This window comes from Macrobrachium nipponense, chromosome 3 (assembly GCF_015104395.2).
Source record: "Macrobrachium nipponense isolate FS-2020 chromosome 3, ASM1510439v2, whole genome shotgun sequence".
NCBI classification, from domain to species: Eukaryota; Metazoa; Arthropoda; class Malacostraca; order Decapoda; family Palaemonidae; genus Macrobrachium; species Macrobrachium nipponense.
Window position 1 is genome coordinate 13,437,854 of NC_087202.1, and position 19,452 is coordinate 13,457,305.

Genomic DNA, 19,452 nt, shown 5'->3' on the forward strand with positions numbered 1-19,452 from the left:
AAATTCACCTGCGGACGTATGCTCAAACTGCGACACAAAAAATGTCCAGTCAGACACACAAGTTTGGAAACTCATGATTCTACAGAAAAAGGTCTAACAGACACATTTCACAGAATTAACTCCAGGATATGACTAATGTGTTCAAAAATTTGTCTCGAAGACTTATTCTCTCAACATGACTTTCCCCAATTATATGCCTCCAAAATAACACACTTGTGAACATAAAAAATGCACACATCTCCATAGGACTCGTAATGCAGTAATGCCACTCGCCTCTAAATGGTCACGAAACCAAAGAGAAAGAACCACAGAAATCTTCTCTTGGCTCGAAAAAAACTCCATAACCACAAAAAAGGGTCACCCGCCAAAGATTAATTCCATCTCCATATATTTCACCATATTAATAAGAACATCACTCCGGTGAAAAAGAAATATTTCCTCCATTTGGTTAATAACCACCCCCATATTATTCACTCTTATTTCTCCGATAGCCACATGTTAATAAAAAAAAAACCACCACTCCAGGAATAAAAAATAGTCACCTCTATTTCGGCAAATACAAAATATTTACCTCTATTTCCCCAATAACTCCATGTGGAATAAAACAAGGCTCCAAAAAATATATCTCCAAAAAGGAATATCAATAAAATGAAATCCTATCTCCAAAAAAAATGTGCACTCAAAGCATCTAGCTCACACACTCACAAATATTGCCCCATAATCTCCTAATATGTGTCTCCATTTGCAACAAAGATGGCTGCAAAACAATTGAACTAAACATAGCTCATACCACTATTGGCAAATATCAAAAATGGCCAAAAACATATCTCCAATATATTATATCTCAAATTATAACTCCAAAATAATATACCTCAATTATAACTCCAATTCTCCAGAGAATAACTCAATGTTATAGTCAAAAACTATAAAACTCTCTCCGTTTAGCATAACTGCTAAAAAAGGGCAAAAACTCGGCAAATAAAAACTGTCTAGAAAATTCTAGAAAAAATCACCAATGTGCCACAACTTATTATAACAGAACTCCAAATTCAAAGTGTCTTAGCCAAGACTTCCCCATATGAACTACGACATAGGCCACTAGAAAACTTAACCAAGTTTCCTACCTCTCACAAAGTTGTCACAAATACAACAAAGGTATTGTGCAAGAAAACTCACAATTTCTGGAACATAAATATACAGAGAAAAATGTAGTGCCATTACGTATGCATTCAAAACTATGCAAGAAATTCTCCCATTTATTTCTCTACAGCATCAAATAGCTGAAACCCAAACACGTTCCCGAACAATGACTCTAAGTCACGAACTGAGATATTAAAAAAAAATATTCACACCAACTGGAGAGAAAAATATAAATTCAAATTCACCCATGATAAAAAAACTTGTGTTAGCGAGGGCTAACTTCCAAAAAAGGAGAAAAGAAAAATCAACGGCATTGTTAACTATCTCCCGTAACTCACTAGATGTCAAGCAATTATCTGCTGAACTCATAAGAAAAAGGAAAAAAAATAATGTGTTGTTAGTTCCACCCAAAATTCAAAAAAGATCTCACCTCCCTTGATAGCATTAAAACACCCACGTATTAGTATATATAAAAAAACTCAGTATCAGAAATATCATTATCACAAAATCACAAAAAAATTGCTATCATCATCATTAGTATCATTATGAAAAAAAAAAAATATCACCAATGTCAATGCTTATCCGTTCTCCAAGGATTCAGCAAAATATTCAGCAAGATTCAACACAACTCACCAAGATTCAGTCAGCTTCATCAAGATTCAGCAAAACATATCCCTCATGAATGATTGAAATATTCTCCAAAGTTACAAAAACTCAACAAATAATTAACACCAAGACTTCTCCCATTAATACATTGTAATAATTCTCCATGAATAATTATCTGTAATAATTATAAAATAATCTCCCATGAAATATCTCAAATCTCTCGTAAAACAAAGTCTCCCGTAATGATAATTATACTTAAGCAACCCTCCCATGACACATCTCAAGTATAATAATTATGGATAATAATAATAATAATAATTCTCCATAGCAACAATTCTCTTGCAAAGATATCAAATAAGGGTGAAATTCAAATAGCATACACCAGTATTGCTGAACCTCATGGCACACAATTTCTCCAGCATACACCATTTACGGCATTGGGCATCACCATTCGGCACCATTTTCAAAGTAATCCCTCCAACACAATAAAAAAAATAATAATAATCTGTGTTCCCCAATATATTTGTGTCTTCCAAGGCACAAGGAAAACATACACCCATACAATGCATTTCACTTCTCTTTTTATTTCCTTTTCTCTTCCTCCAAGAGAGAAAAAAAAATCTCTTTTCTAAAAAAAAAATAAAAGACTCTACGGGCGTTTCACTTCATCAACTAATCAATCAGCTGATGTCCTAGCATTTCATTGTCAAGGCCAGACTTGTCTTCAACAGCCCGACAAAGAAAAAAAAAGGAAAGGAGGAGTTCACCCACAATGAGAAAAAAAAAGTTTCTCCCCCCCCTGAGCATTGAAACATCCCTCAGTCAAGCGGCAGAACACTCCCCCAAGGCATACACCAGTAGTCCCCATCTCCTTGCAATCCCCTCTTAGGGAGGCCAGTGGTACCCTCGCATGCACATGCACTATCCCCAGAGGCAGGCCATACTCCCCTCGCAATGCGCCTCTCTGCGCAGTTAGCAGAAATGTGCTGAGCCCATAAAATTCAGTGGCCGCTCTGTCTAGATATGCTATCTAAGCACAGTTCACATGCATAAACACATCTCTATACACTCTCATATGCTAAACAAAGACGAATACGTCTACCATAAACATGCGCAAACAAAGAAAACACGTCACTTCTGCTACTATGGGCAAAGACAAAAAAAATTTTTTGGACCTCTTGAACCAATCTCAAAAAAAAGCCCCCAGGATTTAAAAAAAAACACACAGTAACACTCACATGTCCAAAACAAGAGAAAACCACCCCGGAATCCGCGTAGAATACGTAAATCTCGTCGGCACAATGCAAACGCGATCGGCGAGATGGCACCTGCCAACACTCACTCACAAACCAGACTGAGTTACTCTCATGCCCTGGAGGATCTCGGTACGGGCAAATCTGATGACTCTATAAAAATCCTTCCCACTCCCCTTAGCACAGTTAACAGATAGATATTTCTCATTTTTTCCTCACAAGTAACTGAAAACCAAAAATTTAACAATTTTCCACAATCCCACAAAGGCTTTGTCGTTCGAAAACTATCGCTAAGCCATAACCCCTTTATTTTCTAACTGGTCACCTATCTCTTCATTGGCGTTCCCAGGCATAAAAAAACTTTTATACCGCTTTTTAACTGCTAGCCACCAAAACCAAAGCTGCCACCAAAACCTTTAATGGGATATTTCCCATTATTTATTTGGTAAACGTGTAGCTCGAACGTCAAGGCAAACTAATACACACAGCCCTTCTCTCTCTCTCTCTCTCTCTCTCTCTCTCCACCTCTCTCTCTCCACTCTAACAGGTAACGAAAATGAGAGAGTTGCATCATAAAATAAACATTTATTAACAATGAATAAATAATTAATCAAGTCTTACAGACTAACTTAAAAAAACCCAACAGTAAAATGTCTGAACAGTTATAGTCACACCAATCGTCTCTATCCATCTGGGACTCTCTTTCGGTCCATTGCCAGAACCGTCTGTTTCAAAGACACAGAACACACCCCATAAGTATGCACACAAGTTTAACAATCAGAGATTAAAGATTGGATATTACAACAAACATGTCAAATAGATAACAAGCCAGTCTTTGGCTAAAGTAATTTTAACTCACCCATGCAGCCGGAATATCTCACTCACTATTCCAAAAAACACTTAGGCACCGCCATCGTGGCTCTGCCTTCCTCCCAAAGACGCCTCTATCAAAATCCCCCATAGACTTGGGTATCCAACATTATTAACAGAAAAAGGCGCACACGCACATACGAACGCACACTTCGTTAACGCCTCACACTTTCTGGCCGCAACCAGTTTCACAAAGGCACTTTGAGAAGCGAGTTCATGAACTTAGTACATTGACTTGTCTAACTAAGCAGTTTTATCTCACGCCATCCATAGAAACTCATTGTCAGCTTCTCTCGGGTCGTCGCCTCTCCACTGTTCTTCACATTCCATAGGTTATTGGCAATATATTATTTATAAAAAACCCTAGGCGTAATACATATATTCTCATAATGCGGTTTTGTTCCCCTCTGATATAGTTTTGTTCCCCTCAAGTGGCCCATTTAGTCCATTTCCCCATACTGTAGGGAATATCTTATCCCCATAATAGTTTTGTTCCCCTCGAATGGTCTAATTGGTCCATTTTCGCATATCTTACGGAATATCTGTCTCATAATACAGTTTTGTTCCCTCGAATGGCCTAACTGGTCAATTTTCCCATACTGTAGGGAATATCATATATTCTCATAATGCTGTTTTGTCCCCCACGAGTGGCCCATTTGGTCCATTTTCCCATACTGTAGGGAATATCATATTCTCATAATGCTGTTTTTTTCCCATCTAATACAGTTTTGTTCCCCTCGAATGGCCCATTTGGTCCATTTTCTCTTACTGCAGGGAATATCTTATCCTCATAATACAGTTTTGTTCCCCTCGAATGGCCTAATTGGTCCATTTTCCTATATCATACGGAATATCTGTCTCATAATACAGTTTTGCTTCCCACTAACACCGTTCTGTCCCCCTGGAATATGGCCCACGTACCCATATTTCAGGGCACGACGCACGATGTCCCTTAGTTGGGGGGACATTGGACATTTCTCCAATGTTTACATCTAGAGGGTCGTCTGTGACGTCACTGTCGTACGATCAGCTGTTGTCCTGCTGATGATTCGGGAGTCGAGTTGCTGGTTGTTATTTATGTTTAGCGTTTTCGTTCCCCCGAGATTGTGATCGTCTGCAGCTGAATAGGTGAGAGACTTCGATTTTACTTTGTTACGCGTTATTTTACGATGTTTATGAGATTTATTTATGGTTTGTGTTTAATTCATAAGCGATTTTTTAACCGAGGAAGGACTAAGGTTGCTCGGTTAACCAACCGAGGACTCTCTTAGGGTAGGTTACGACGGTCCCGTAGGTACCCAAAACAAACTGAGTACCCTTAAGCTTTATTTAAGTAAATATCATGCCAGATCATCAATAATTTATTAATTTTAATAAAAATACACCTCCAGTTACAACGCAGCCCGTTAAATTGTCTGTTTTCCGCGAATTTGGAAGCATAACTTGCCCCCTGACTAGGCTCCTATGGTAGCCTATCCGACTACCGTAGTATATAAGTCCATTTGAGAGGGTAGATGTATATTTATTAAATATTTAGGTAATTCTAAGCCCTCATTCTGCGGTAAAGTAGACTATGGCAGTTGACGTTTTCCTACGTTATTTTACTTACTGAACAAGAATTTAAAGTAATATTTATTCGGACGGCTGTAATTAACCCCCAGGTGCCAGTACTAAACACAGCGAAATACATTGGACGCCCCAATCCCTAGTGGATGTCGTATCCGCGGTTATGTTCCCTGCAGTCCGCGCGGAACTATTCTTTTGAATTACCCTGCAAGGAAGGTAACCGCGGATACGACATCCACTAGGGTTTGGGGCATCCAATGTATTTCGCCATGTTTAGTACTGGCCCCTGGGGGTTAATTACAGTCGTCCGAATAAATATTACTTTAAATTCTTGTTCAGTAAGTAAAATAACATAGGAAAACGTCAACTGCCATAGCCTACTTTACCGCGGAATGAGAGCTTAGAATTACCAATATTTAATATGCTGTTATGCTATTCTTTGTTAACTCTTCAGCTTCCAGTAGTAAATTGGGGCCTAGACCAGTAGCCTGAAGTTTGAGATGAGGTAGAATAAATGACCGAACAGCAACATAGCAGCCACCTCTCTCGGAACAAAGCCACTTCCCGAAAAAGCATTTGAATTATGCCATTATTTCGTAATTTAGGAGAAAACACTTCGAGAGGAAAGTAGAGTTCTAGGTGCGCTGCCTGGATGGGCCACAACTCTTGACTGATGCTCATGGCAGCGAGTTCAAGTACTTTTGTTGGAAGGTGGTCTCATTCTGTGATCGGTGGCTGCTATGTCGCCGCTCGTTCATTTACCCTAGAAATAAACTTAAGTTAGCTTAAATTAAATAATTAATATGTGTTAGTCTGAAGATGAGTGGACATGTAACGACAGGATCAGGCCTCACCAGTGTTTAGTGCTATTTTTTTTTTGTTGATGTAGGGGGAAGCCCCACCCCCTCCCACTCCACTGGCCACGTTAGGGCACGGTGCCCTAATTGAGGTTAGGAAGGTAAGGTCAGAACATGGCAGTCTAGGAAAGGTTAGGTTTGTTTTTGTCGGCAGAACTTGTTCCCGTCAATCTACACTCGCCTGAAATGAGCATTAAAGGCTAGATATGGTATAAAAAAATTTTTATGTGAATCTTTTAGTGAAAAAGTCCAGAACCAGCCATATAAGTAGTGTTCATCTCCCAAATAATAATAATAATTGAGGCATAAAGCAATAAAGCATATTGTGTAAGGAACATGAAGCTCAAATTATGCTTGCGCAGTTACCATACTGGTTGTCTTCTTGTTTCTTATAGGCTAGGCTATACATGAAACAATTAGCCCTGATGGTCAGCTAATCACCTGCCTGGCTTTCGTTGAGTGCTCTGTGATAGAGTAAATATCATGTGTTTATGCATGCATATGATATTTATTTGCATATATTCGTATATGTGTATGACTTATATGTGCAAACAAGTGATTTATCAAATTTGTGGATTTGTTCCTACACAAACACAAATCATCGGTCTTTACATAGGATTTATCTTATGGACGCTAGCTGGAACAGCCGTTTAACTTTCAGACAACGTCATTAACTTCCAACAGTATTGGGGAAGCCTGCCCACTAGTCGGTCTACACTCCAGTTTGCTTTCGGTTGTCATCATGTGAAGACATCTCAGTGCTTTTCTGCTTTTTATTTATTTTATTTTTATTTTTATTGTTATATTTTTGTGAGATTGTTGCTAGTATATAAACCCCTCAGTCACTTTAGTGCTTTTTGAAGAGGAAACCATTGGGTTAGGCTCTGTCCATCATGGGACAGACCATATGTACAGTTTATCTCTTCTTTGAGAATTTTTATTGTGTGTCACATCATGACATGAATGTAAATAAAATACAATCTCACCCAACTTCAGTTTATCAGGTTTTGTGGCAGCCAAGGGCTTTAGAAAGTTATGTACCTCTCGAGGACTCTTGAACTAATTGATCACTCTTAGGCTATGAGGGGCCTGCCAGTATCTGCTCTGACCATGCTGAGGACAACTTCCCAATCACAGTGTCTGCTAGCTGTAGGACTGCTCTTACTCCCTTGGTAACTCCTCATGCAGCATTGAGATTGAGTTCCCAGGTACTGATGTAGACATCATCACTGTGTGATGTTCTCCTCTACATGCTATTGTTGAAGACGCGCTTGGCAAAATCAAGAAGAGGAGAAGGAAGTTGTCATTTGTTCCGATACGTAATACAAACCATCGGTCCTTTAACAATAGAAGTAGCTAGTGGCAGCTGGAACGGTCGTAAGCTTCGAACAAGAAGGAGAACGGTAGTTAACTGCTTGTCCGCAGTCCGGCGCCGCGCGACTGGGAGGTAAACAAATCACTTTTGCTTTCGGCCGTGGGTGTGAAGGACGTGTTCGTCATCGCTCTCTGCCCGCTTCATCGTCGTATGCTTTGTTTATATTGTGTTTTCTACTAATGGTTTGTTTGATTTGAAAATGAAACTGTAAGTACACTGTTTTCATTTTCATTACTTAATTATGAACCAACATGGAGTTATCGCCGTAGATGCGGCGAGTGTTTTCTACTAATGGTTTGTTTGACTTGAAAATGAAACTGTAAGTACACTGTTTTCATTTTCATTACTTAATTATGAACCAACATGGAGTTATCGCCGTAGATGCGGCGATTTCCTCTCTTTTCATGAATTGATCCCTTGAATTATGTCTCGGTGCCGAGGGCGGGCGCGCTCGCGCCGAGTCATGTATTTTGGGCGAAAGTGTGTAATTGAAAAATGTAAGTACTCTTTTCATTATATTTTTGCCCTGTGCGTTCGTTACCGAGAGTGTGATTGCGCTCGGCACGAGCCTTTTAATTTTGTATATTAGAATGCAATGAAAGTGGATTCGCAATTGCAATATTCTTTTCATTTTCATTTATTTATTTGCATGAAATTTAATTTGGATCAATTTTCGTTCTTACCCGGAATTGATCCTTACGATTTTTATGTGAAATGAAATCGCAAGTGCAGTATTCGTTTCATTTTCATATATATTTTTTATATGCATCATATTATTGGATCAAGTTTCCGTTCTTACCCTGGGAATGATCTTTTCCCCTTTAAGTTCTATGAAGTGAATCGCAAGGGCAGTATTCTGTTTCATTTTCATATTACTTTTCACTGCTGTGCGGGGGTAGGGGAAGCGAAGGTCTGCCAGGAAGTCGTCGGAAAGCTCTCCCAGCGACTCCCCTTGGTATCCGATTCTTCGTCTTCCTTCCTGCCCCCCGCTCAGCTTCTTCGTTGTATTTTGTATTTGGGGTCTTCCTTGCGTTCGGGGTGGGGCATGTCTTCCCCCCGTGCGTGAGGGAACCCCTCTTACTAATCTATCTATGTTACCGCAGGTGCTACATCCGTGGGAGACGACCTTGGACAGGTATGGACCACCGCGGAGGCAGGGCGTGCCTAGCATCCACGGGCTGCTGCAGCGTCTAGCGAGGTCTGGGGCGGTCTCCACTACTACCACGGCCGCTTATGCTGCCTCCCCCCCTCCTGGTCTAACACTCCCCATGCTGTGTCGATGACGCTGTCTGCCGCTACTAGGGCCGCAGCCGTACCGAGGTGGGGTGGCCGCCGCCGCCTGTTTTCTTCGTGTTGCCTGCCCCAGACTTCCGCTGTTCCAGCAGCTCGCCCCTGGATCGGCCGCCAGGACCCAGGTTCCGCTGGCTGCCGATGATTCTACGAGGCGATCGCTGGGCCTGCCGTACCTGCCGCTGATGTGATTCCCGCGGCTTGGTTGGCTGTCCCTTCTGGGTCTACCGCTGCCGCTGTTCCTGCCGCTCCTGAGCTGGTTGCTGTTCCTGTCGCTCCTGATTCCTGTGCCTGTCCATGCTGGTCCTGCCCACGGTGTGTCCTTCCCCAGTCCCAGGTCCTTCCGACAGGTGCAGTCGGGCCCTGTTGCTTCGGCAACTGCCCCGGCTCCCTCCTGGATGGAGGACCTGACGACTGTCCTGCGTGAGCTGACGAGGAAGAGGAGAAGAGGAAGCTGTCATCTTCGTCTTCATCGTCTGCTGTTGCCTCTTCCCCTTCGACTTCTAAGGCCCATAAGCCGAAGAAGAAGAAGGAAAGCCTTCCCCCCTAAGAAGTCTCCTTCGGGAACTTCTAAGGGCCCGTTCCACCCCGGTGGGACGGGGGGTCCTTCTGCTGGTCCTCCTGCTCCTTGGGAGCGGGGCCCGTCTACCCCTTCCGTAAGGAAGAGAATAGGACGGGGGACCAGAGGAGTATCGGTTAGCTCTGGTACTTCCTCGCCTGGTGCTAGCGGCGATGCCGCTACGCCCTGGTTCCGGCTCGGCTCGGTCTCATCGTTCGCTGAGAGATCCCGAGTGCACGTTCTCCCCGCCTCGGGAGACCGTGCAGCCAAGTTTCGGCGCCAGAGTTCGCTCGGCGCCAGACGCGGCACGGAGCAGAAGGCTGGTGAGAGACGCTCAGGTGACTCTTGCCAGGCCAGCGGCCCGCTCTTGCAGCGACCAGCCTGGTAAACCCGGGTTTTCCCCCTAAGAAGGCTCCTTCGGGACCTTCTAAGGGCCCGTCTCGCTCCGGCGATTCGGGGAGCTCTTCTGCTGGTCCTCCTGCTCCCTCGGGAACAGGCCCATCTTTTCTTCTACCAAGGAGAAGAAGACGGGGACCAGGGTAGTACAGCTTCGGCTGGCACTTCCTCGCCTGGTTCTAGCGGTTTCTGCCGCTAAACCAGGATCCGCCTCGGCTTCTCGTTAGCGAGAAGTACCGAGTGGACGGCCTCCCGCGGAGACCGTCCAGCCAAAGTCCTTGGACACCCGAGCTCGCTCGCCGCCAAGACCGAAGCGCGGAGCAGAAGACTAGCGAGTGTCGTGCAGACGACTCTCGCTAGGCCAGTGGACGCTCTCGCAGCGACCAGCTGGCTGCTCGGGTTGACGTGACGGTCGCTGACCAGCCACGGTTGAGGCGAGGAAGGGGTCCCCGCGGTCGTCGGTACCAGCCACGGCTGGTACCAGCGGCTCGACGCGCCGAGAGGACGCTCGCCGGTCTCACCGCGACAGCGAGCCTAGCAGGTCACCTGACGCCGCTCCCATCGGGACCGGGCGGAGACGGTAACCAGCAACAGCTCGCCTGACGCTAGAGATCAGCGTCGACATTCTCAGCCAAGCCTCTCGCCCCAGGCGAGCGGCAAGGCTAGGCCTGCTGCTCGATCGCCACCGCGGGTTGACGATCAGCAGCAGCCCTCCAAGCACGCTGGTCCTGCCAGCGAGCTAGGGGGAGCGTCAGGTCTGCCTCTCCTGTACCTTCAACCTCCTCGGGCTCCCACCCGGGAGGAGCGAGGTACCTGAGTGATCGCGAGAGGTGCGCCGCTCGCGATCCCGCTATGACGCCGTATGGACCAGGCACGGTTCTAGGACCGACCAGGACATACGCGCAATTAGCTGGAGGCGACCGTCAGGGGTCTGCCGCTGTTCCTCCTTCTGAAGGAGGAGTATCTCGGGATCTGTTCTTGTTGGAGGGACTGGACGGTCCTACTCCGCAAGACGCGGTTACTCCCGAGATACAGAGGAATTCGCAGAAGTCATTAAGCTGATTCGTCAGCATAATGACCCTGCGGAAGGATTGCCCGCTCCCCACCAGCAGAGCGTCTCTGCTCGAGTCGTTTTGGGGCCCGAGAGGGAACCCAAACCGACGGTGGGTCTGCCGCGATCGGAGCTTGCCGATTCTGTCTCGAACCAGTGTCTCTCGTCTCCGGACAAGAAGGCTCTCTCAGTTCTGGCCGGTCGATCAAGCTACTTCCACCTCCTCTACTGCGACAGCGGCGTTTCTACGTGTCTTCGGACACCGTTTTAAATACTCCTTCGGTCCTCCTGAGAGGTTTCGACCTCGACGAGGACTGGAATGAGTCGGAGGACGGTATCGGCTCTCTCCTGTCAGGTGTCGATCAGCCCCACCAGACGACGTTCACAGTGGTTCGGCAGACCCTTACCTACAGTGAGAGTTCGTAACCCTCCGCGGGAAAAGTTTTTCTCCTGACGATACGTTTTCCCAGACTCTGAGAGGCCATCGCCGCAAGGCGATGGCTGCTCCTACTCTTTCTCCAACTGCTAGTTCCACTGGACGTATCCAATTCCTTCCCCATTCCCTCTCTCCTTACGGCTACGAGGGAAAGGGGAAGGATCCTACAGAGATTTCTTTGTAGGATCCCCCGTTCGGGACTGCGCTACCGGGGGGACCTTCGGGTCCTACCTGACGTAAGCCCCGGTCGTTGAGGAGGAATCCTGCCCCATTCTCGATTTCTACGGGAATCGAGAGGGACACCAGCCGATATCGTTTGACGAATTCGGTGGGGTTTCGCAGACTGCTTAGAATTCTACGGAATTTCTAGCGCATTCAGTGTGTTCGAGTTTTTTACGATCTTCAAACACTTACGCGAGACCACGGTCCAAAGTGAGGAAGACGAGAGAATCCCCGATATGTTACACGATAATCGGGAACCTCGACTATGCTCGAATTCCTGGAATTTCTAGCATTGGGAAGAAGACTGCTGCTGAAAGAAACTATCTCACAGTAGGCGACCAACCTGGAATAGAGGAGATCGGACGGGAATATCCAGTTTGGCTTGAACTATCGTCTTAGTATTCTGTTCACCATTGAAGCTTTCCTTCGAGGAAGACTTCTCCTTCACTCTCTTTGATAGAGAACGAAGGTGGTCGATCTCCAATCCTTATTTTGTTTTCTTGAAGGAAAGAATTTAGGATGGAGATCGTTGTTCAGAATCCTACAAATATACTACGTATATTAACCTCGCACATGATTCTACTAAGCAGTGAATTGTCTGAGGGGTAGGCGCATAATCCTAGTTAATCTACGGATTGCGACTTATAAGAGAAGTATTCTAATTGAACTGCAACTCGGGGTTGCCTGCAACCTCCCAGGAGTTTTCAGTTTCAATTTTATATACTTATGGTTTTGTCACGACAACACCATTTCAACTTTTATATTTACCGAAATTCGTTTCGCCTAAATATAATTGCCCGAGCATATCTTTTATGCTCGGTAGTTCTAGCCGAACGCATTCCTTCGTGATAATGGATTACCTGGCAACTCAGGTGACGAGTCAGCGAGAGCTCAGGCTCAACCACTGCGTATTGAACTGCCTGATAGCAGCTCAGTATCAGCTGGGCCTCCGAGATGCACGGTCATGTATGTCTCTCTCTCCCCTGCTTTGATTGACTACCGAACCGTATCTCTGCCCAACAATCATGGACTTAGGTCTCTGATTAATGGGGATTCTCGCAATATGAAGGACCATCTACTGCTGTGACGCTAGATTCCATCGCCTTCGACATTGCGAGAATTTTCAACAGAGATATCTCTTGGACTCTTTCATCTTTCTGTTTACCGCACGGTAACAGAAGTCTGTACAAGTCTCCCGCTGCATCGCACTGCGATAATGCGAATGATTTTTGCAGACATCTGAGTTTGTCTTCAAAATATCTCGTATTCGTAGGTGTACAATTGTTCATTGTTTCAACCCGAATTACAAGATGTGTAAGAAGACATCGCCTACTCTCCGACCTGACAGCTCTACTTCCAAATGTTCAGCCCATGAGAAGCAGTTCTTCAGGCGGCTTTCACCTGTGTTTTCATTACCGAAGAACGCCCCGCTTTCATTGCAACTACGACTTCTCACCGGACAGCAATGAAATAGCGGTTAGCGTTTTCAGTCATTTGTAAGCACAGGTTATGAATCTTGAGATCCTTCTCTCGATTCATATGTGAAGACGTAGGTTGCATTCAATATCTACCTTCGTCTTCAACGGTACATAGTGTTGTTTCTCCTTAGCTGAGATTCAACAACCATGAGATGTTTTACCTTCAGGGACCTCGGTCTCTAGAAGGCAATTGACTTTCGCCTGTTGGGTACATGCCTTTAAGAGAATCATCACCTCGCTGTCCGGCATTGGTGACAAACAAATACATTATTTGTTTGGTCTTCTCGGCATAACCCTTATTTAAAGGCGAAGGTCACGTGACTTACTCGGATGCCTTTGACAACTTGCCTCCTACCGAACGCAGTCAGTCGGCAGCTGTCAGAGCGCCCGAGTCAGTTACGAACTACGCTGTTGACTTAGTTCGGTTGTTACAGAGCAATCATTACTTCGTTTTAATAGCTTGTCACAGTACCCATACCATTGACACCCACCATGGAGTGTCGGTGTCCTATCCACTACGAGAACTTCGACTGCAATGGGATAGGAGATGCGAGAGACTTCGTGGCAAACGGACAGACCAGTATGGGTACTGGACATCACCGAAGTAGAGAAGAGGGATAGGTCATGCGACTATTTCCTTCTTTTCCTCTGAGGAACTGCATGACTTCTCCTGCGAAGTCAAGCACCCAGGGGATGGGGATCCGTGACGCTCGATTTCGTACCGAACTTCGTAGCGAAGACTCAGAACCCTTCGGTCCCTGACGATTGGTTCGAGTCGTTCACAATCCCCTCCCTAATGGACTTCACCGCCTTCGATGCGAAGGAGATGCTGCCTTGTCCGCAAGAACTTCTCCTTGGCGCAGGTACTGAAGGCAGGGGTCTGGTCCAACCAGACCACATGCCCTTCCTTCTACCTTCGGGATATTGCCCACAGGTCCTTGGATCTTTTTCCTTGGGACCCGTGGTGGCTGCTCAACACGTTGTGTAGCGAACCCAGACCCTCGCAGGCTGAACAGCATCGAGTCCTGGTGTGACCGTAAGAATGGATGGTGAATGAGAGTGTGACTGGCTCCTCTCCCATCTTTTTGCTTCCCTCTACCTGTGGTTAGAGGGACACGGTCGTCACCCTGCTGGATAAGGACAAGATGCAGGTGAGCTACTTAACAGAGCCCCATCCTATCCCTTTCACTAGGGATAGGAGCGTATATCCACCACTTCCTCCAACAAGGGGGAGGAAGTGGATGCCAGCTTGAGACAACCATACTTTATGTTGCCTCTTGCAAACAGGAACAAGTTCTTGCTTGCTGGTACGAAGAGATACGCTTGCCTCTCTCTTAGTACTCGGCCCAGAGGTCTGACCATTGATCCTGCGGTGCACACCCCGATCAATCGGACAGAGGCTTGGATCCCTCCCTCGCTCTTACGACCAGGGAGGCATTCCAGGGATGGACGAACACCAGTCTGTTCATCAAAAGACTCAGATTCCTCCCACCAAGAAGTGAGTCTTCCTATTGTTAAAGGACCGATGGTTTGATTACGTATTCGGAACAAATGACAATTTGTCGAAAATTGCATTTTTCCTAACTATACAAACCTGAGGTCCTTTACATATAGTCCCTCCTCATGCCACCCCTCACTCTGCGTATTTTGCATGGGCCAAAAGCAAAAGTGATTTGTTTACCTCCCAGTCGCGCGGCGCGCGACTGTCGGACAAGCAGTTAAAACTACCGTTCTCCCCTTGTTCGAAGCTTACGACCGTTCCAGCTGCCGCTAGCTACTTCCTATTGTTAAAGGACCTCAGGTTTGTATAGTTAGGAAAAATGCAATTTTCGACAAATTGTCATTTTGTCTTCATTTTTGTCATCATCGTCGAGTGCTCTTGACTTGTTCCCTTCTTCTAAAGCCAGTAAGTGGAGAGGAAGAGAAAAGTTGCCTCATTCTCCCATGGGAAGTCTCATATAGCTTCCAGGGTTCTTCAGACCCTTGTTGTACCATACCGGGCCTAGTAGGCCACCTACCCAAGCTTTTGTTACCATCCCTCCCGGTCTCTCGCTACAGTACCTTGTACCCACTGCTCCACTTTCTAATTGGTAAGTCTCCTATTTAAAGACCAAAGGTTTGTATTTGTGTAGGAACAAATAGCACATTTTTTTTAAGTAATTTGTAATTTGTTCATGAAACTTACCTGTCAGAGATATATAGCTGTATTTCTGAAGTCCGACAGAATTTTAAAAACTTCCGACACACGCAGTGGTCGGCCAGGTGTTAGTACCCATTCCCGCCGCTGGGAGGCGGGTATCAGGAACCATTCCCCATTTTCTATTCATAATTTTTCTGTCGCCGGTGCTGAAAACACTGTTTTCAGTACCTCCGTCTTAGGATTTTGGAAACTTCATTGCCCTAAGTATCCTAATTGTCTTTTGATTTATTTACTTGGATTTGTGGCTAGACATACGCTATCTAAATTGATTTGAATTTGATTCATTTTGCTTAAAATATCTGAAATCTAGTTAGGCTATTTGTTTAGACGGGGTTGTCTGCAAAGATAGGGTGTGGCTACCGAAGCTTCGGTAGATCCGCACTTGGTATGTACGAGGGGTATGGGTCTTTCCTTCTTTGTTGAGATTTGTCATGTAAGTAGTGTGAGACTTGTCTATTCCATAAGGAAGACGTATGATTCGTATGTACGCAATTAATCAGTAAACATGTCTAATTCCGTAAGGAAGACGTATGATTCGTATGTACGCAATTAATCAGTAACAAAAAGTCAGGGTAGTGGAACCTGGCTAACCTTCCTGTAGACTTTATTTTGCCTAACCCTGTAGTATGGCCTAGGGGGGCGGGCTTATGAATATGTCTACGAGAGGTGCTCGCTCTCCTCATTGCTGTGAAGTGCTACTTCTGTAATTGTTACTCCTAACCCTGCAGTATTGCCTTCGGGCCTAAGCAAGTGTCTGTAGAGGAATTGCCCTTTCTCTGATACTCTTTCGATTCGTAACTTAGAATCGAAAGTGCTTGCTTTAGAGAGTAAAAGTGAAGTGCAGAAGTGCAGTGATACCCCTTGTGTAGTGGAGGGTGCGTCAGATCGCCTCGTTTCGCCTCTAGGCCGGGACCTCTGCTTGACTCCCAGGACCCGGGGAGGGAGCATGTCGAAAGCCTAAGGAGGGTTACAAGGAACCCCCACCGATCTGGCGTGCCTTCGGCAGTTTCTGATGAAAATCACCAGACTGCCAAAGTGCGTGCGCGTGCACGATCCTGAAAGTTTGCTTCTCGTCCTCCGAAGCGTCCTCTCCGTGCAGGGGTTGGAGCTTTCGGAAGGACTTCGCGCCCTCTAAATAGAAGCTTTATAGAGGACGCTTCACTCCTCTCTCTCTCTCTCTCTCGTTATGCGTTTCAGTGAGAAGTAAGAAAGCGAACGTCGCCTGAACTCGTGTCCGTCTTTCCACCGAGAAATACGTAAAAGAGTCCATAGTAGCAGGAAGCTTTTGAGAGCGGACGCCAGGCGCGCGCTGGGTGCACGCCAAGTGGACGCCGAGCGCGCTCCAGTGGACGCCGAGCGAGCGCCCGTGACGCCCGAGCGTGCAACCAGCGCACGCCAGGTGTGTCGCCTGCTGAACGTTTCTGTTGAACTCTCAAGCTCTTGTTTCAGATTTGGGCCTAAAGAATTTTTACCTCTACCTTCGGTGATACCTTCTACCTCACCTGCAAAGACAGGACTTCCTTTGCCATACTGCCAACTAATTTTAAGCTTTAGCAGGCATTAGTTGTGATACGGGAGAGGAAGCTGGTTGGAGAGTTTCTTCCTCTTCCCAGGATAATTTTCCAAGCTTTTTAGCCCATCTGAAAGGGTTTTTCAGATGATAGATTTTGTTAGTTTCTAGTCGGGACTACGCTGCCGAATTGAACATCGTCGTTCTACTTGCCGTAAGCCCAGTCTCTTAACAGGATTCTTGCCCCTTCCTCGTTTGAGACGGGAATCGGTAAAAATTAATGCTCGACTCCCTGGGTTACGTTTTGTCAATTCAGTGACTTTCCCCATTGACAATATACTTTCGTTTTGTCAAGTAAGTGGGTATCCCCTCTTTGACAAAATATCTCTTTGTCCCGTAAATGGGTTAGTTCTCATTGACAAACTCTCATTAACTTGATATTGCGTAAGCGAAGAAGCTCTTATTGACAAGATTCGGAAGAGCTCTCATTCGTCATTCGCAGACTCGTACAAGAAATAGACTTGTAGACTACGTCAATGAACGCTTATGTCCAATAACATAAGAAGCTTGAGCTGACTGCTTCGACTGCTTCGATTCTCTTAAGTTTTGTTCATGAAACTTGCCTGTCAGATATGTATGTAGCTGTATTTCCGAATTCTGCTATATATATGTCTGCCAGGTAAGTAGGAACAAACTTTATTGTGATATAATTTCATTTTTGCCTTGCGTTATTTTACTGCTGGTTGGTTCAAGTCATATACACTTGCTGTAGTTACCTCTTCGGATGGCACCGAGAGGTCTATTGTCTATTTTAGGACATTTAATCGTTACTCCCTGCAGCTTCCAGGAGTTTCCGATTTATCTTTTACCGTTGTATGGTAGTGTTCTGACGACACAAACGCATCTATATATTTAGCGTTTTTCTGTTACGCTTAAATATACCAGCTTGAGAGTCTGCTGCTCAAAAATAACGGACCTATTTCTTCGTAGAATAGGGTAGCTGGCAACCCAGACAAAGTTAAGAGACGACGTTCGTAAGCTGCTTGCTGCTGCTGTCACGCTGTGTCGTCCTCCAGTCCACCGAGCCAGTAACAGTTCGGTGCGCTGTCATGCACGGTAGGTTACGTCTTTCTCTCCTGCGGGATTGACTGACTAACCGTATCTCTGTGCTGACGGTTACGTCTCTCCTGCGGGATTGACTGACTATCTGTATCTCTGTCCTACAATCACGGACTTTAGCCTAAGATTGAGGGGATTTCTTACGTGAATGAATAAACGTTGCATTCGTTTTGCCTTACTATGTTCAATAGAGTTATCTCTTAATCCTTTCGGTGGCTCGTTACGCACGGTATGGAACTACGAGTCTACCGCAACATTGCACTTTTATTTGCTCTCCTGCTTAGGCAAAGCGCAGCCTTATTTAGGAAAGTAAGCATACTCGGGGAGGGAATGGATGAGCTTGCTGGGGACCATTTCCTTCCTGAAGAAGTTTGTTTCCCCGAATAGACTGCAATTCAGACCACGTTTTTTCCTACCGGGAAACTGAAATTTTATGCATGACACTTACCTGGCAGGTATATATATAGCTGTATTTTCTGAAGTCCGACAGAATTTAAAAAACTTCCGACACACGCAGTGGTCGGTCAGTGGTTAGTACCCATTCCCGCCGCTGGAGGCGGGTATCAGGAACCATTCCCATTTTCTATTCATAAATTTTCTGTCGCCGGTACTGAAAACACCCTGTTTTCAGGACCTCCGGCTTAGGATTTTGGAAACTTCATTTGCCGCTAAGTATCCTAATTGTTTTTTAATTTATTTACTTGGATTTGTGGCTAGGCATACGCTATCTTAAATTGATTTGAATTTGATTCATTTTTGCATAAGATATCTGAATCTAGTTAGGCTAGTTTCAGAGGGTGTTGTCTGCAAAGATAGTGTGTGGCTACCGAAAGCTTCGGTAGTTCCGCACTTGGGGGGCGCAATTAATCAGTAAACATGTCTATTTCCGTAAGGAAAAAGTATGATTCGTATGTACGCAATTAATCAGTAAACGTGTCTAATTCCGTAAGGAAAAAGTTTGTTTAGTATGTACGCTATTAATCAATTACGAAAGTCAGGTAGTGATACTGCTAACCTTCCGGTAGACTTTATTTGCCTAACGCTGTAGTATGGCCTACGGGTTATGACTATGTCTGCGAGAGGTGATCGCTCTCCTTCATTGTTGTGAGAGTTCTACTTCTGTTTTTGTTACGCCTAACCCTGTAATGTTGCCTTCGGGCCCTAAAACAGTGTCTGTAGAGGTTATTGCCCTTTCTCTTATACTATTTCGATTCGTAACTTAGAATCGAAAGTGTTTGCTTTAGAGAGCAATAGTGAAGTGGCTAAGTGCAGTGACAGTGCCCCTTGTGTAGTGGAGGGTGCGTCAGATCGGCCTTGTAACGCCTATAGGTCTAGACCTCTGTCGAACTCCCAGAACCAAGGGAGAGGGCATGTCGAAAGCCGAAGGAGGGTTACAGGGAACCCCACCGATCTGGCGTGCCTTCGGCAGTTCTGATGAAAATACCCAGACTGCCAAAGTGCGTGCACATGCACGAATCCTGAAGGATTGCTTCTCGTCCTTCCGAGGCGTCCTCCCCGCACAAG

At 45.3% G+C, this 19,452-nt stretch overlaps 1 protein-coding gene across 1 annotated transcript in view; it reads left to right on the forward strand.

Annotated features, from left to right (window-relative positions):
- The first annotated feature begins 4,859 nt into the window (after positions 1-4,859).
- LOC135221627 (pyruvate dehydrogenase phosphatase regulatory subunit, mitochondrial-like) overlaps positions 4,860-19,452 on the forward strand; it is a 128,107-nt gene continuing 113,514 nt past the window's right edge. The window contains exon 1 of the mRNA XM_064259294.1: positions 4,860-4,997. The gene's annotated coding sequence lies outside the window, so the exon portion shown is untranslated. The remainder of the gene's footprint in view (positions 4,998-19,452) is intronic.